Source organism: Rana temporaria, chromosome 5, assembly GCF_905171775.1.
Source record: "Rana temporaria chromosome 5, aRanTem1.1, whole genome shotgun sequence".
NCBI classification, from domain to species: Eukaryota; Metazoa; Chordata; class Amphibia; order Anura; family Ranidae; genus Rana; species Rana temporaria.
The window spans coordinates 229,677,929-229,693,602 of record NC_053493.1 but is presented as its reverse complement, the minus strand read 5'-3'; the positions used below and the strand labels follow the sequence as shown (position 1 = coordinate 229,693,602).

The window sequence follows — 15,674 nt, the reverse complement described above, 5'->3', positions numbered from 1 at the left end:
TATGTACCATGTACAGTACCTGTCACCGATAATGTGTTTCCAGCACGACGGCATCGCGCTGATTCTCGGCGACATGGTGCCGACATCTCACACTCGCTGGAATAGGAAAAGCACATTCCAGCGAGCCCTTTATAGAAGAAATGGGGATCCGACCTGGATTCCCGCCAATTCTAGCCACAGCGTTTGGTATGAATCATGAGGGGGAACTCCACGCCAAATTTTAAATAAAAAAACGGCATGGGTTCCCCCCCAGGGGCATACCAGGCCCTTAGGTCTGGTATGGATTGTAAGGAGAACCCGCTACGTGTCGCATCAGTGTGAACCCAGCCTCAAAGTACATCATTTTCGGCCTATAATGGCTTCCTGAATGTTCAGCAAAAAAAAAATAGTGTTCCTGATTTTTTTTTTTTAAATGTTGTCAACTATAGTATTCTATGATTTTTCTCTTGGTTTGCAATATAATCTGTATGGAATACCCAACCCACATAAATCATACCTTTCAATGCACTTATCTATCACATTTTTTATCCTGGATCGTTTTAGCATTTCTACTGAAGGGTGAGTTATGAAAGTCTGTGATATTTCCTGATTATGAAATCAGCAGAGAAAAGCTTAAATAATAAAAATAGGACTTTGAAATAAATTTGAAGTACAGCACAAAGTAAAGCCTTACAACATAAAGTAGGTCTAGAAAATGATAAAATCACCATCATCATTCATACACACTAAAAAAATCATACCAATATGTAGTTTATTGGTATTTTTTTTTTCATTTTTCTTTTAATCTGTCTACAACATTCTAACAATATTGTTTAAGGTACGTGATCAAATGTTATGTTCATCTGCAATGTAGATTTTAGGATAATATAATAAAATTCTAGGAAAACATAGTTTAGACAAATAATAGCTTCTAGTTGTGTTACTAGACTTAGCCAGCAAATTATTTACTAGATGTTTTTCAAGACATAATGGAGTTGATTTACTAAAATTGGGAAGTGCAAAATCTGTTGCAAGTCTGCATGGGAACCAATCAGCTTGTTCAATTAAGCTTTGACAAAAAAAAAACAGAAGCTGATTGGTTTCTTTGCAGAGCTGCACCAGATTTTACACTCTCCAGTTTTAGTAAATCAACCCCAATGATGGCGTCCTTGTGTCTTTTCATAGACATGCAGATCTAAAATATAAAAAATACAGACTTGAAAATTAATTAAACATAATACTTAAAATGTAAATATACTGTAAAAATACAGCCTTGAAGCATAACAATTATACAACTTTTAATATAATAATATTGTAATATAAAGAACACACAGGCCTAAAGTATAATAATACTGAAATATTCTGGAAGATTTCATGAGAGCTGGGGGCAATCAACCTAATTCTGATTATTGGACAATCCAGGAACTTCTCTAATATTGAGCATTCAAATCTAGAAGTAGAAATGAACCAACTGCATTTGGAATGAACTAGAAGTAGAAATGAACCAACTGCATATATTATTGACCAGACACTAAATACCAATATTTTTATTTATTTTTTTACAAATTCTATTATGAACGATACAAAAATGTATTACGGTATATATAAAAACTAGTAGGGTTCCATAGTAATCATCCACTATGTACAGTATTGGCAAGATCCTCCACACAATTTATTCTACAAGTTTAGCCAACTTGGCTTCTTCAGGAAGCAATTCCGTGTATAGAAAACTGGTAAAGATACAAAAATATAAATAAGAAATATTGACAGAAAAGGATACATTTATGCATACTGTGATGATGGGACTCCGGAGAGAAAGACACATTAATTGCACAGCTGTGCCTTGGGCTTTTTAGTTCTGACCTGACATGGCTCAGAGCCCCACCCCACAGACAGGAAGTCCATTCCTGGGAGTCAGGTGAACTCCCATCTCTCTGAGAGGAGTCAGAGATGCTGCATGGGTGCAGCTAGAGTATGCATGTCTGCAGGAGGCAGATGTCATTGGTGATTAAGCAGCAAGGCGCTGGCCAGAAGTAAGCGAGGAGTGAGCTTATCTTTAGGAAACTCTGTTTGTTCTGAGGAACAGAACTTAGGCTTAGGCTACAGGCCTGAAACAACCGGATGGCAAGAATGAAAGCCAGGAGGCTAAAGTGTTGAGTATGCAAGATACAGTAATGGTGGAACCCCCTGTGAGGGTTACTGATGTATTTGTGAACTTTTTGTGCTTTTAAATAAAAGTGGGCTACCAGGCCCTTAAAAACTTTGGGCCAGATCCTCAAAAGAGATACGCAGACTTAACTGCTGTTCAGTCTGTGTCTAACTTTGGAAACGATCCTCAAAAGGCTTTTTCCAAAGTTAGGCAGAAGATCAGGCATGTGTAATTGAATTACACTGCCGAATCTTAGGATGCAGTACTGCATCCGCCGCTGGGGGCATTTCGAGTCGAAATTCCGTTTCTAGTATGCAAATTAGCACTTAAGGCGATCCACAAAGCTTTCCAGCTTCGTTTTTTCGCCGTAAGTGTTATTTTGCAAGTGTAAAACTAGGGCTGATGTTACAAAGTGTAAACTAGTCACACCATGTAAAAGCCCATTCCAGCGACGGCATTTGGTATGCATTCCCGAGGGAGAACTCCACGGCAATTTGTAAAAACAAAACCGGCATGGGTTCCCCCCCAGGAGCATACCAGGCCCTTAGGTCTGGTATGGGTTGTAAGGAGACCCCCCCTCCGCCGAAAAATCGACGTAGGGGGTCCCCCTACAATCCATACCAGACCCGCATCCAAAGCACGCTACCCGGCCGGTCAGGAAGGGAGTGGGGACGAGCGAGCGCCCCCCCCCTCCTGAGCCGTGCCAGGCCGCATGCCCTCAACATGGGGGGGTTGGGTGCTCTGGGGCAGGGGGGCGCACTGCGGGCCCCCCCACCTCAGAGCACCCTGTCCCCATGTTGATGAGGACAGGACCTCTTCCCGACAACCCTTGCCATTGGTTGTCGGGGTCTGCGGGCAGGGGCTTATCGGAATCTGGGAGTCCCCTCAAATAAAAAAAAAAAAAGTTAAAGTTAGTAAACACACAACACAAGGCTTTTTAAAATAATTTATTATTCTGCTCCGGATGCCCCCCCTGTCTTCTTTATTAGCTCTATTAGCAGGGGGGCTTCTTCTTCCACTCTCCGGGGGTCTTCTCCGCTCTCCGGGGGGGGTTTCTTCTTCCGCTCTCCGGGGGGGGCTTATCCGGACTCCGGGGGTCTTCTTCCATCTTCTCCCCTCTTCCGCTGTTGACTCGGCGAACCCCGGTTCTTCTGCAGATGTCCGGTGCCTTCTTCTTCAGCGCTGGCTGCCTGCTATCTTTGTGTGTTAGCTCAATTTCTAACAGGCAGCCGGCGCGGTCTTCTGTGACGTCAGGGTCTTCTCTTCCTTTCTTCCGATGTTGCCTCGTCGCCTGTTGTCGCTGTAATGATGGAAGCGCGCCTTGCATCACATTTATATAGGCATCACCGTCCCATCATGCTCCGGCAGGTACCCACGTGGTGGGTGCCTACCCACGTGCACCCACCACGTGGGTACCTACCGGAGCATGGGTACTCACTGCAGCAACTATATACCTCAAGACTGACCTCATTACCCTCTCTGAACAAATAGCGTCTCACAAGAGGGCAGGCATGCAGAGAGACAAAGCTATATTTAAACTGGAGAAAGTTACTGATACACATTCTTCTCATCTAATTGCTATACAGAGGCGCCTAGAAGACTTGGATAACAGGTGAAGGAGAAATATTAGAGTAAGGGGATCCCTGAATTGGTCACAGCAGAGCAAATTAAACCTGCATTACAATCCATATTCAACAATGTACTTCACTCTTCTGCTCTATCCTTTGACCCTATTTCAAGTCAAAAGGAGCTTTAGAGGGAATCATGACTCTCTGGATCAGAAGCTTATCATAACAGGCTTTGTTATACATATTGTTAACCCATTTCTCATTTTCAGTTTTCCAACAAGAAAAGTTGTACAGTAGTTTTATGGAAAAATATACTGTAGCTCAAATGGCCTACTGTTACAATTATGACTTTATTGTCGACACCATTGGGGTGGTACCCATAACACGATTTCAGGACACACCTCTTTGGCTCAATAACTTTGAATTTCTTTCACTTTACATTGAGCTTTATGGCCCCTCCCACTAACCCCTAAATCTAGTAGAGTATAAACATTTACTCTAGTCAAGCAGTGTTAAACATTGTCATATATCTCAGAATCCTTTAACCTTTGGTTATACTTTATCAATATCAAAGGTTGTTTACATTATTTTAGTTTTCTGTATCTTAATACTGTTTTTGTTATTTTTTTCGTATCACAGACTAAGCTTACTACATAGTACAATGGCCTATTCTTCCTTAGGCGAAAAATACATAGTACAATGGCCTATTCTTCCTTAGGCGAAAAAACTTCTACTAATATCACCCAATGTTAGAGGTTTAAATGCACATCAAAAAAGATCTCAGCTCCTAAATGAGCTAAACATAATGAAGCCAGGAGTTGTGTTCCTACATGAAACACACTTTAAAATGGGTCATAGCCCTAATCTACACAGCAAATACTTCACTAAAATGTTTCATGCCACTAACAATCTATCTAAGACTAAAGGAGTCTCTATACTTATCATCAGGGAACCGAACATATCCAGAACAGATCAATTGATAGACCCTGGGGGAAGGTCCATATTCCTGAAAGACACATGGGATAAGAAACCCATCACACTGGCCAATGTCTACTTTCCAAACTCAGCTCATATTTAATTTTGCAAGCATTGTATTGATGAACTGAAAGGTTTCTCCTCCGCATGCTTAGTTCTGGGAGAAGAGTTTAATATACCCCTTAATCCTCTATGGTATACCTCTAATGGGAAGACATGCATCTATTACAGGGTTTCGAAAAAGATCAAAACACTCCTTCACTCTCTACTATTAGTGGAAACATGGAGAACGCTAAATCCAAACAGGAGATATTTCTCCTGCTCGTCACCACCACACAATAGATACTACCACATTGATTATTTTTTTAATTTCACAGAGAGATCTCCCTAATTTAGTAATGCACAGACAGGATCTAAGTCTTTATCCGACCACACACCAATCTCACTTCACGTAAACTTGATAGAACAAGCAGAATTTTTTTTTTAAACTGGAGGCTTAACCCCACGCTACTTAATGAAAATGAAAATTTTTAGCAATATTAGGGACACTATTAAATCATATTTTGACATTAACAATTCTGAAGATCTCTCCCACCTTACAGTATGGGAGGCACACAAATGCATGATACACAGAGACATATTTAAATGAGGAGCTAGAAAGAAACTATGCCCCATTGTTAACCGATATAAAACAAGATCTCAAATCTTGGCATACTAAATCCTCATCATGATTCGGAAGAGTGGCTGAGGTCAAAATTACCATACTCCCAAGATTGCTTTATTGTATGAACACCTTACCAATTAAAGTTCACTCCAGTTTCTTCAAAAAAATACAACAAATCCAAAAGTTCTTTTCTTTGGGCAAATAAAAAAACAGGTATCCACTGCCATCTAATCACACGCTCCAAAGAGTACGGAGGGATGGGTCTCCCAGATTTTAAAAGATATTATTACGCCACTTTAAAGTGGTTGTACACCCTGTACAACCACTTTTACTTACAGTTAAGCCTATATTAAGGCTTATCTGTAGGTGCTGGAAATATCTCCTAAACCTCCACGGTTTAGGAGATATTTACAATAAGGCCATGCACTGATGTCTATGGCGCATGCACGCTTTAGAAAGGGCAGATTGTGCCATTTCTAAAGGGGTCATGCAGTGACTGTCGACTCCCGTGCCCATAAGGGTTTACTTCCTCTTTAATAAGGCAAATTATTGATCTGCCATAATGCTAATAAAGATTGGGTTAAGTTAGAACAATCGTACACAGAACATCCACTCGGATTACTACTATGGATACTGTCTTCCCACTATCCAAACATCTACTGATGCACCCCACTTTATAGCAGCCACCATAGAAACCTTTCACAAAATTATTAAATTATAGCACTTAGGCCGCGTACACACGATCGGTCAAAACCGATGAAAATGCACTGAAGGACTGTTTTCATCGGTCCAAACCGATCATGTGTAGACCCTATGGGTCAGTTATCCTTCGGTCAAAAAAATTAGAGCTTGCTTTAAAATGTAACCGATGGACGCCTAACCAATAGGTAAAAACTGATCGTTAGTATGCAAAAGCATTGGTTAAAAACCCGCGCATGCTCAGAATCAAGTCGACGCATGCTTGGAAGCATTGAACTTCGTTTTTTTCAGCACGTCGTTGTGTTTTACATCACCGCGTTCTGACATGATCGTTTTTTTAACCGATGGTGTGTAGGCGCGACGGTCCATCAGTCAGGTTCATCGGTTAATCAATGACAATGGTCCTTCGGACCGTTCTCCTCGGATGGACTGATCATGTGTACGTGGTCTTAGCCAATACTCCTGGTCCTCTAGCTCCAATTTCTAACAATCCTGATTTCCTACCATGTTGGAAAACAAATGTGATCCCGAAACAAGCAAGGGCACCCCCTCCTAATCTTACACAGCTTATGCAATGGTGTTCTTAATCCTAAAAGTGAACTACAAGAACTATGCAGAATCTCAAGCTTCCCATATTGGACATACTTCCAACTCCACGATTACCTATCTACACGCAAGCAGGAAACTCAATTCACCAATCCCCTAACGCAACTAGAAGAGATATGTCTTAAGGCTGCATTCACACCTGAACGCAGCGTATTGTACGGCGATTTGCCACGACAAATTGCGGCGTTTTGTCCCGCGATTTGCCACGACAAAACGCATAGTTTTTTAGCCCAAAATGCGCCGGAGGGGCGATTTAACATTGTCGGCTATGCCGAACGCCAAAGCCGCCTGAAAAAAAGGGTCCGGTACTTGTTTTGAGCTTCAGGCGTACATGTTAAATCACCCCTCCAGCGTATTTCAGGCTGCAATAGCGTTGGGCGTAAAAACGCCTAGGTGTGAATGGAGCCTAAGGGTTCTGAAGCATGCAAAACCACCTCTCTGGCATACTCTGGCTTCGGGTGGAGCACAATGAGACAATGAGACCCCAGACAATTAGAAAATTCTCTGATAAAAAGAACTAGACACAAAAGACACAAAATTTACAGATGTACAATGGAAAAAAGCTTGCCCTTCAGCACACAAATGCTCCATTAGCACAAAAATGCAAGAAACTTCCTATAAAATTTTAACTCATTGGTACGCCACGCCAAACAAGCTAAATAAGTGGTTTCCAAACACAGATGATCTATGTGTGGGGTGCAGACAGGACAAAGGCACAATGCTTTACATTTGGTGGTATTGTCCATGAATAATCAATTTCTGGAACCAATGCGTAATCTTATTTACTCTATCACTGATATTAAAGTGAAGGTCAGTCACCCCCCCCCCCCCGTTGCCTACTTAACATTTACACTGCCAAACAATACAAACAAAACCTGCTAATATATCTCCTAAATGTGGCTAAAATCTCAATCCCAAGGCACTGGAAAGAAACCTCATCCCCCCTCCATAAAAGACTGGCTAGGGGAAGTGGAAAGAGTCTGTGAGATGGAACAAACGCTAACCATGACAGATGATAGATTGTCCACATTTCATAAAACCTAGCAACCCTGGTATATCTTCTCCCTTTCAGATTGGTACAAAAAGATGATGGTCACCTAAATATTTTTGAGTGAAACTATAGTCTGTGAATACCAATACTAACTCTATGGTATCTGAACACCAGTGGCAGCTGGTGCTCAATTTCTGAGGGGAGCAAACAAACTGAAAAAAAAAAACTATCAATTGCAGCCACTGTGCCCATCAAACGCAGCTACTATGCCCATCAATTGTCACCACTGTGCCATCAAATGCAGCCACTGATTATTCATTCGCTTATCTAACACAACGCTGAATGAACAGTTACATACAGAGCAATTTATAGGAATGGTAGCTAATGTTTGTAGCAATGTTTTATGCTAAAATCTTTTATAAATCTTTCCATGCCCTCTGGGACATCCTATTATATCTGGACAAGGTTCTCTAACTAAGAATGTTAGCCATTTAGTGGAACATCTATAAGGACAGGGGCCCACTGTCAGCCGAAAAGGGGTTATAGGAGTACAGAATAAACTGCACTCTTCCTGTGACCGACAAAAGAAGAATAACCAAAATAGCATTGACTCTACTTCTCCTTTAATGCAGCCTGACTTGTACAGTAAATGAGTGTATACCTGTAAAAGTAGTCTGTAAATACTTACTTTTCCTAGTGCCCACTCCACCAAACTCCTCTTTGATGCGTTTAAGATTGACACTGAGAACAACTCTTCTGGACTTTTCTAGCCCTCACTGTTAAATTTAAGCTGGAGATTTTTCAGCATCATCATGAGCAAGAAACAATGTAAGAATTGAAAGTATTTTTTTAGTTGTATGTCTAAATATAAAATTCTAACTATAAATGACAGGATTACTTTAAAAAGGTGTGTACTAAGCATACAATACTTTCTATACTAGGCTCTCATGCAGAAGAAATAAAATGCATATTTTCTTGTGAATTCCATGGCATGTATATGTATATATATATATATATATATATATATATATATATATATATATATACATATATACACACACACACACACACACACACACACACATGTTCTATGCTTCAGTTCCCATTGATCAATTGGTAATTCTTAGAACAGTCAAAATGTGATATGTGATTTCAAAAAATGTAGTGAAACATACTGAACTTAGATTAAGTATCCATATTTCTATACATACATATATGGATCAAAAATTTGTGCTTTGCACTTGTTGGTTTTGATGGGCCTACTGCACCCCATTATGCTTTTCAAAAGAGTGTTTTAAAAAGGACTCCTGCAGGTTTACACATGCAAATTCTGCTTGGGTGTTAAAGTGGTTGTAAACCCTCACATATACCTAGTGAAAATACTGGCCTTAGGTAATGCACAGAGATTAAACAAATCCTCCTACATGTATCCTCCTTATCTGCTGCACTCTCCCCTCTATATCCATTTAAAATCTAGAAATTATACATCTTTTCTGAGCTTTCAGAAAGCAGAGGATGGGGAGTTGAAGTTAAACTCAGTGAGGAGATATGAGAGCTGATTGGAGGGAAGGGGCACACCCCCCTTCACATAGCACACAGAAACAGAACTGAAGCCGCCAATCACAGACTGTGTGCTGGAGCTCCCTCCCCATCACCTAATCACTTGGTGTCAGGAAAAATTGTCAGAAGTGATACATATAACAGAGTAAGGAAACAGAGTAAGCAGAGAGAAATTACATATATAGGGATATGCTTTGTTCATATTTCATGTCTAAGGTTTGCAGAAATAATTTAGACAAATATATATATTTGCAGATATAGGCACAGACAATTAATAGAAACCTCATTTGATGTTGTTCATGTGTTTGTGTACTTGTAAGGAACTTTGGTCCATTACATCATGTGTGTGGTTTCTAAAATGATGCCTGCAATATATACACATTGGAATGATTGCTTTAAAGTCCCCCTATCTTATTGTATGTCTTTCTTTATATTACACATTTGTGCTTTTATTGGACGCAGGCATTAAACCAAAAGCATTTGGGGCATGCTGTCACATAATACTTTGCGAGTATATTTTCACGTCTAAATTCAAACACTTAAAAGATTTCTATTAAGAGTACCCATAATATTTTGCTACTCGTAACTGAACATTGGGAATGGAAAAAAAATCAAAACATATTGCCCAAAATTCTGTTTGTGTCACAGGAGAGTGCTTTGTCTCATAGTAGCAAACTCCTTAAGAGACATTTCTTTACAAAATACATTGTTTTTTTCTGAAAGCTCTAACTTGTAAAATGTTTCTTTCAATACTGCTAAAACAGTTGGTAGGTTTGTAAAATGTCACACCACAACAGACATTTTAAAAAATATATAAACTACAATAATTTGTTTAAAATTTTCATTGTTTTGTTCCTTTTTTTAAAAGTGCAATGATAAATACTCTACTTACAGTCGAAATCTTTATAGAACAGATACAAAAAAGATAGTTTTCCTGGTGTTATAAAAAGTCTTTCAGTATTAAGAAATAGAACTTGATTCCCCCCATGAATTCAGAGGAAGGCCCGGCTCTTCCTTCTTCAGTCACATGTCCACTGAACCCGCTACAAAGTCCTGAGCTGCCAAAGAGGCCTGCAATGTCATTCAATGCTCTGACAGATCAGGACTCAATATCTAGTGGAAGATAAAAGAAAAAAGAAAGTTACAGGCTGCGTACAAACATAGCAAGGATTGTCTTGAGTAAAAGAGGACGGTGTGCATGTCTGAGATGGTCAAATCTCTACCGGTGTAGGATGCTGAACCGGCTGGCTCACTATAACTTGTACTACATAGTCCTTGGGAATCTTTAACTCCTCCAGTCTCATTTTGTCTGTCAGTGGCCGCTCAGAAAAGAACCATTGCTGACTGGCAGGTTCAACCCCTTCGATAGTGTGGAGGTGCCGGTTCATGTGATATACAGTGTCCGTGCTGCGCACCAAAAGCCTAAGGTCCTTTCCTGTAGAGAGGCAAAATTGCAGCTGGCATTCATAGCCAGAGTTTGGAGGTGGCTCAGGTATGTCCAAAGTTTCTGTATCGCTCTTCTCCTCAATCATATTAATGGGAGGGGCAAGGCAGTAAACAGGTAGCTCGTAGCGTTTCCCAGTTCATCATAGCACTCAGTAAGGGTACCATGTGGTAATGTTATACTTGCACCATCAATGATTGCTTGGACCAGTTCATGGTCATTGCTCTCAAAAGCATGTGCTGCAGCCTTCAAAGCATCCCAAATCTCTTTACGCCCTTCAAATGCCGGTGCAGTTTCCCAGAATTCATCCCGTTTACTGCGCAACTGTCCATCAGTCATAGGGTAGTCACTTTTCCATTTAGGCTTGTCTTTCTTCAAGGGTTGATTACGTCCTAAGTCCACTCCGGTCCCGTCTGAGTTCTCGTTCAGGCTGCCGGAGGAGTCGTGGTGAGTGCCCACACACCCTCTCATGGGTGCCGGCGGGGGCAGCCTCAGCCGTTATAGTCTCTCTTTGTCTTCACAGGGTGGGCGCTCTACACAATAATTTGTTTTTACTTTATACCATCAGTGAACAGCAGGGGTGAGGTTTGGTTTTGCATCTTCTGTGTATTCAAAATGAATCCTGTGGGTTCAAGAATTGCAATCCTGGCAATGATATGCATGGGAGAATTTTAAACCATAAAACATTGCATGGCTTTGAACTATAGGCTTAGAGAGGCCAATAGGTGGGATCTTGGATAATCCAGCTTCCTCACTATAAAAAGGAAGGGGGGTCTGGACAGTCATAATAACAGAATAGTTGAAGCTGGATAGGGCAACACAATTGCACAGTCATGCAATACTGTACCCAAATTAATTTGTCATCATTTTTTTCCGACAAATATAGCTTTCTTTTGATGGTATTTAATCACTGCTGGGTTTTTTATAAAAAAAAAAAAAAAGACAGAAAATTTTGTAAAAAAAAATGTCTTTGTAAATAAGTAATTTTTCTCCTTCACTGATGTGCGCTGACCCGGCTGCACTTATGGGCACTGATAGGCTGCACTGATGGTCACCGATAAGCCGGAACTGATGAGGAGGCACTGATATGCAAAACTGATAAGCACTGATAGGCGGTACTGATGGACACTGATAGGTGGCACTGATGGGCAATAATAGGTGGCACTGATGGGCAATGATAGGCAGCACTGATGGGCATTACTAATGGGCAGGCACTGGTGGGCACTGAAAGGCAGCAGTGATTGGCATCACTGATGGGCACTGTTGGGGCTGCACTGTAATCAGGGCACTGATGATCAGTGCCCTGATTACCTGTACAGATCTCCCCTGTGAGGAGATGCCAGTGATTGGCTCTTCTCTCCTTACACATGTCATGTGATCAGCTGTGATTGGACACAGCGGGCCCGCAATCGCCAAGACTGGACGACATCATTTAAGTGGCCCAGAACAAGAGCGCATCCTGACGTCATTTGTCTATACGGCGACGGTTAAACTCAGCGGGCCGGACCAGTTTTGCAATTTTTCTCGGTTTATTATTTTTCCCTTTCAGCTTTCAGAGTTTCTGCAAAATCTCTCAAACCATATATTTTCTCAAAGCACATGACCAGTAGAATAAAAATAATTTTCTACTGATTTTGAGGGCCTTATTTGCACAAAAGTTTATCAAAAACATATTTGATATTTGATAAAGTCATAATTAGCAACACAGCAAATTTGACAAACTTCCTTCTAAATCTAAAATCTTAACCTGTATTGAGTTAATAAATAATAACACATTTTAAATTGCACCTTTTTGCGAAATGGTGAAAATTTAACAAAATGTAAATATCCAAATTTCTCCAAAAATCTGGAGGTTTTAATTATTAATTTACAGCTTTCAGGGATTGTAAAAGATCCCACAAATCATATATTTTCTGAAAGCACATGACCAGGAAATAAAAGGAAGGTGCTACTGATTGTTATCACCACATGATATTTGCGCAAATGTTTATAAAATCAATACTCTAAAATCATTATTAGCAGATATAAACACAGCACATTTTACAAAATCCCTGCTAAAGTCCTACTAAATATAAAAGTTTAACCTGTATTCAGGTAATAACAAATATTTGTAGATTTTAATTTGCACCTTTATGCAAAATGGTGAAAATCTAATTTTTCAACAAATCTGGAGTGTTTCATTATTCACAGTTTTTAAATGACCACCCCAAACCATATATTTTCTGAAAGCACATGACCAGCAGAATAAAAAGAAGATGCTACTGAGTTTTCGGGCCTCACGATATTTGCGCAAATGTTTCTCAAAACAATAAAACAAATAGAGGCTGCAACACCGCTCCAGATGATACGATAGCTGTATTGAAGATCTGGTGCTGTCCGTGAACTGAAAGACTGTCCAAGCATGTGCAAAAGAGGTGACCGCACTCCAATCTTCAGAAGTATGAATGCTTTAATTGTAAAAGTCTACGCATTACATCAATAGACCAAAGTCAGGAACCATGACTCAGACTGGGACAAAAGTTCAGTAAAAAATCACACTTTTTCATAAAATGGTAAAATGGTACAAACAGAACAAACTTAGTCAAAACATAGCCAGGGTTCGGTAACCAGAGCGGGTAGTGTGAACAAGCCAGTGAAACAGGAATCCAGCAATCAGTGTAGTAGAGGCAGTTAACAGGCTCAGGAATCAGAAGGGAAGTCAGCCAGGTAAAAGTCTTTAACAGGAAAACACAGCAGAGAGTATCCAGATATGTTGACCAGGCAAAGGCACATGATCCCAGTGGGGAATCTGTCTGCCGATCCCCACTGAGAAGGCGGATGGCTGGTTGGTGTCCCCTCCAGTTATGCAGAACAGACACAGTTGGGCCTTTTTACTCCTGACTGCCATCCGATCCTCTACATGGATGGGGATCCCTATGCACCTTTTTTTAGCAGGTTGGATTGGATGTAGGCAGGTATAAATGGACATAAGCCAGTTTATAAAAGGTTAACACAAGAGAGTTCAGATAGAGTACTGCATCAGTCCCATGTTAAAACAGCACTACTGTTAATCAATTTCTGCTTCGGACCAACTCAATAACCCAAATAGATAATTTGTATATGATGACAGTATAAATTGCTCTGTAAACACAGTGGGTGATCCTAGAGATTGGTCAGCATCCACTAAACACAAAATCTTCACTGTGTGAGGCACGCCTCCCCAAGGGATTAAACTCACCAGAGCCTAGATAAGCACAAGCCTTTAAAATTAAATCCTTATGTTGCTTGGAAAAAGCGCTCATCAGCAATGGAGGCGGTTTTGGTAACTATAATCCCCTGCTGCGCATATTGGGTGCTGGGGATTGGTGAGGAGGGGGGCACTACAAGGAGAGGGGTCACAGTGGGGGGGTTGCTCTTTACATTTTTTTTTCTTAGAACTGTGGCTGGAATAGATGCAATTGTCAGTGGGAGAGACAGCGGGGGGAAGCCGACAATTGCATATAGCCATTGCATAGTGCTGGGGGGGGGGGGGTGGCTCGTGTTGGAGGTGAAAGATATGCTGGGGAGGGGATTTAGTAGGAAAAGAAGGGGGAGGCATTTTAATGACCAGGGCAAAAAGTTGGGTGGAGGGACAGATAGTAGTAAGAGACAGGCACACAGTAGCAGTGGGAGGGGGGGCACATTTTAGTTGACTAACTCTGATTAGCAGATAGTAATTCACTAATCAGAACTATAGGATTGTTCAGCAGAATCTGCTTAGCAATTCTGCTATAAGTACCTGATCATTGAAGTGACCATTACCTTATGGTAGAGAAGGAATATAGGATCGTATGTCGAGCCAGCTGGAAGCAGTGAAGCAGTGCTGTATGTCCGTTAGTTAGAAAACGATACTTTAATTCTGATTGCCAATCGACCCTTTGACAAAAAAAATATATATTATTGTTTGTTTGTTTTTTAAATCAGATCAGCAGTTATCTGTTGTCCCGTCCATGGCATTTTCTTTTCTGCAAGGATTCCCTTTAAAATAGGTTTTCGTTTCAGAGGTATTTTTTTTTGTTTTTTTGGAAGTATATTGTTTTTTATTTTATGTTGATGGGACCTATATTTTGAGTTTTTATCAACAAGGCTCATGTTTCATGGCATCATGTTAAGCTTTAAAACATCTAAGAATGCTATTAGAAGGATTTGTGTATTTTTAGTGTTGCCTTCAAAGTTACTTTAACCCCTTCCCCTCCCTGCATGAGATTTTTATTTTATTTTTCTTACATTGGTACACGTCTCATATGGCATTCCCCAATTCCCACTGCTCATCCATATTTGACAGTAATTTGCCTATTATCCATACAAATAGCCAGAATTTACTAACATAGATTTTATTAGGATCTGGCTCTGAGTTTTTAAACAGGATTCGTGAAACCCTCTGTGAATCCATCCTGAGCAGATTTGCTCATCCTTAATGAAAAATGTCTAATGCCATGTACACACCTGATCGTTAAAATGACCTTGCCTACACACGATCGTGAAAAAAATGCTCTAGCAAAGCGCGGTGACGTACAACATGTACGATGGCACTATAAAGGGGAAGTTCCATTCGGATGGCGCCACCATTTGGACTGCTTTTGCTGATTTTACTCATAACTTGCTCCTGAGCATGCACGTTTTTTTCACGTCGTTAAAGATCACACACAACCATTTTTTACAACGTTAAAAACGACTACGTTAAAAACATAGTGAAAAATTAGAGCATGTTCTAAATTTTTAATAGCCATTTTGTACATTGTGAAAAATGCTCTGGAGCCCACACATGATCATTTTTAACGACATTAAAAAAAAAACGTAACTTTTTACAACCCGAAAAACGGTCGTGTGTACGAGGCATTAAGAATATTCCCAGTTTAATGTGGTCCTGCTATTAGATTACACAACAATTTTTACTTTTTTTATACAATGATATTGCATTCAAAAATGTTATTGTGAACATTCTGTCAATGACCCACTGTGTGTCATAGGCTACCATGTCTAATATAATCTACTGGATGTGTAGATACTTAATTTCAATT

The 15,674-nt window shown here is 40.3% G+C and overlaps 1 pseudogene; it reads right to left on the bottom strand.

Annotated features, from left to right (window-relative positions):
* Positions 1–10,362: 10,362 nt before the first annotated feature.
* Positions 10,363–11,121, bottom strand: LOC120939628 (annotated as a pseudogene).
* Between the last annotated feature and the right edge of the window lie 4,553 nt (positions 11,122–15,674).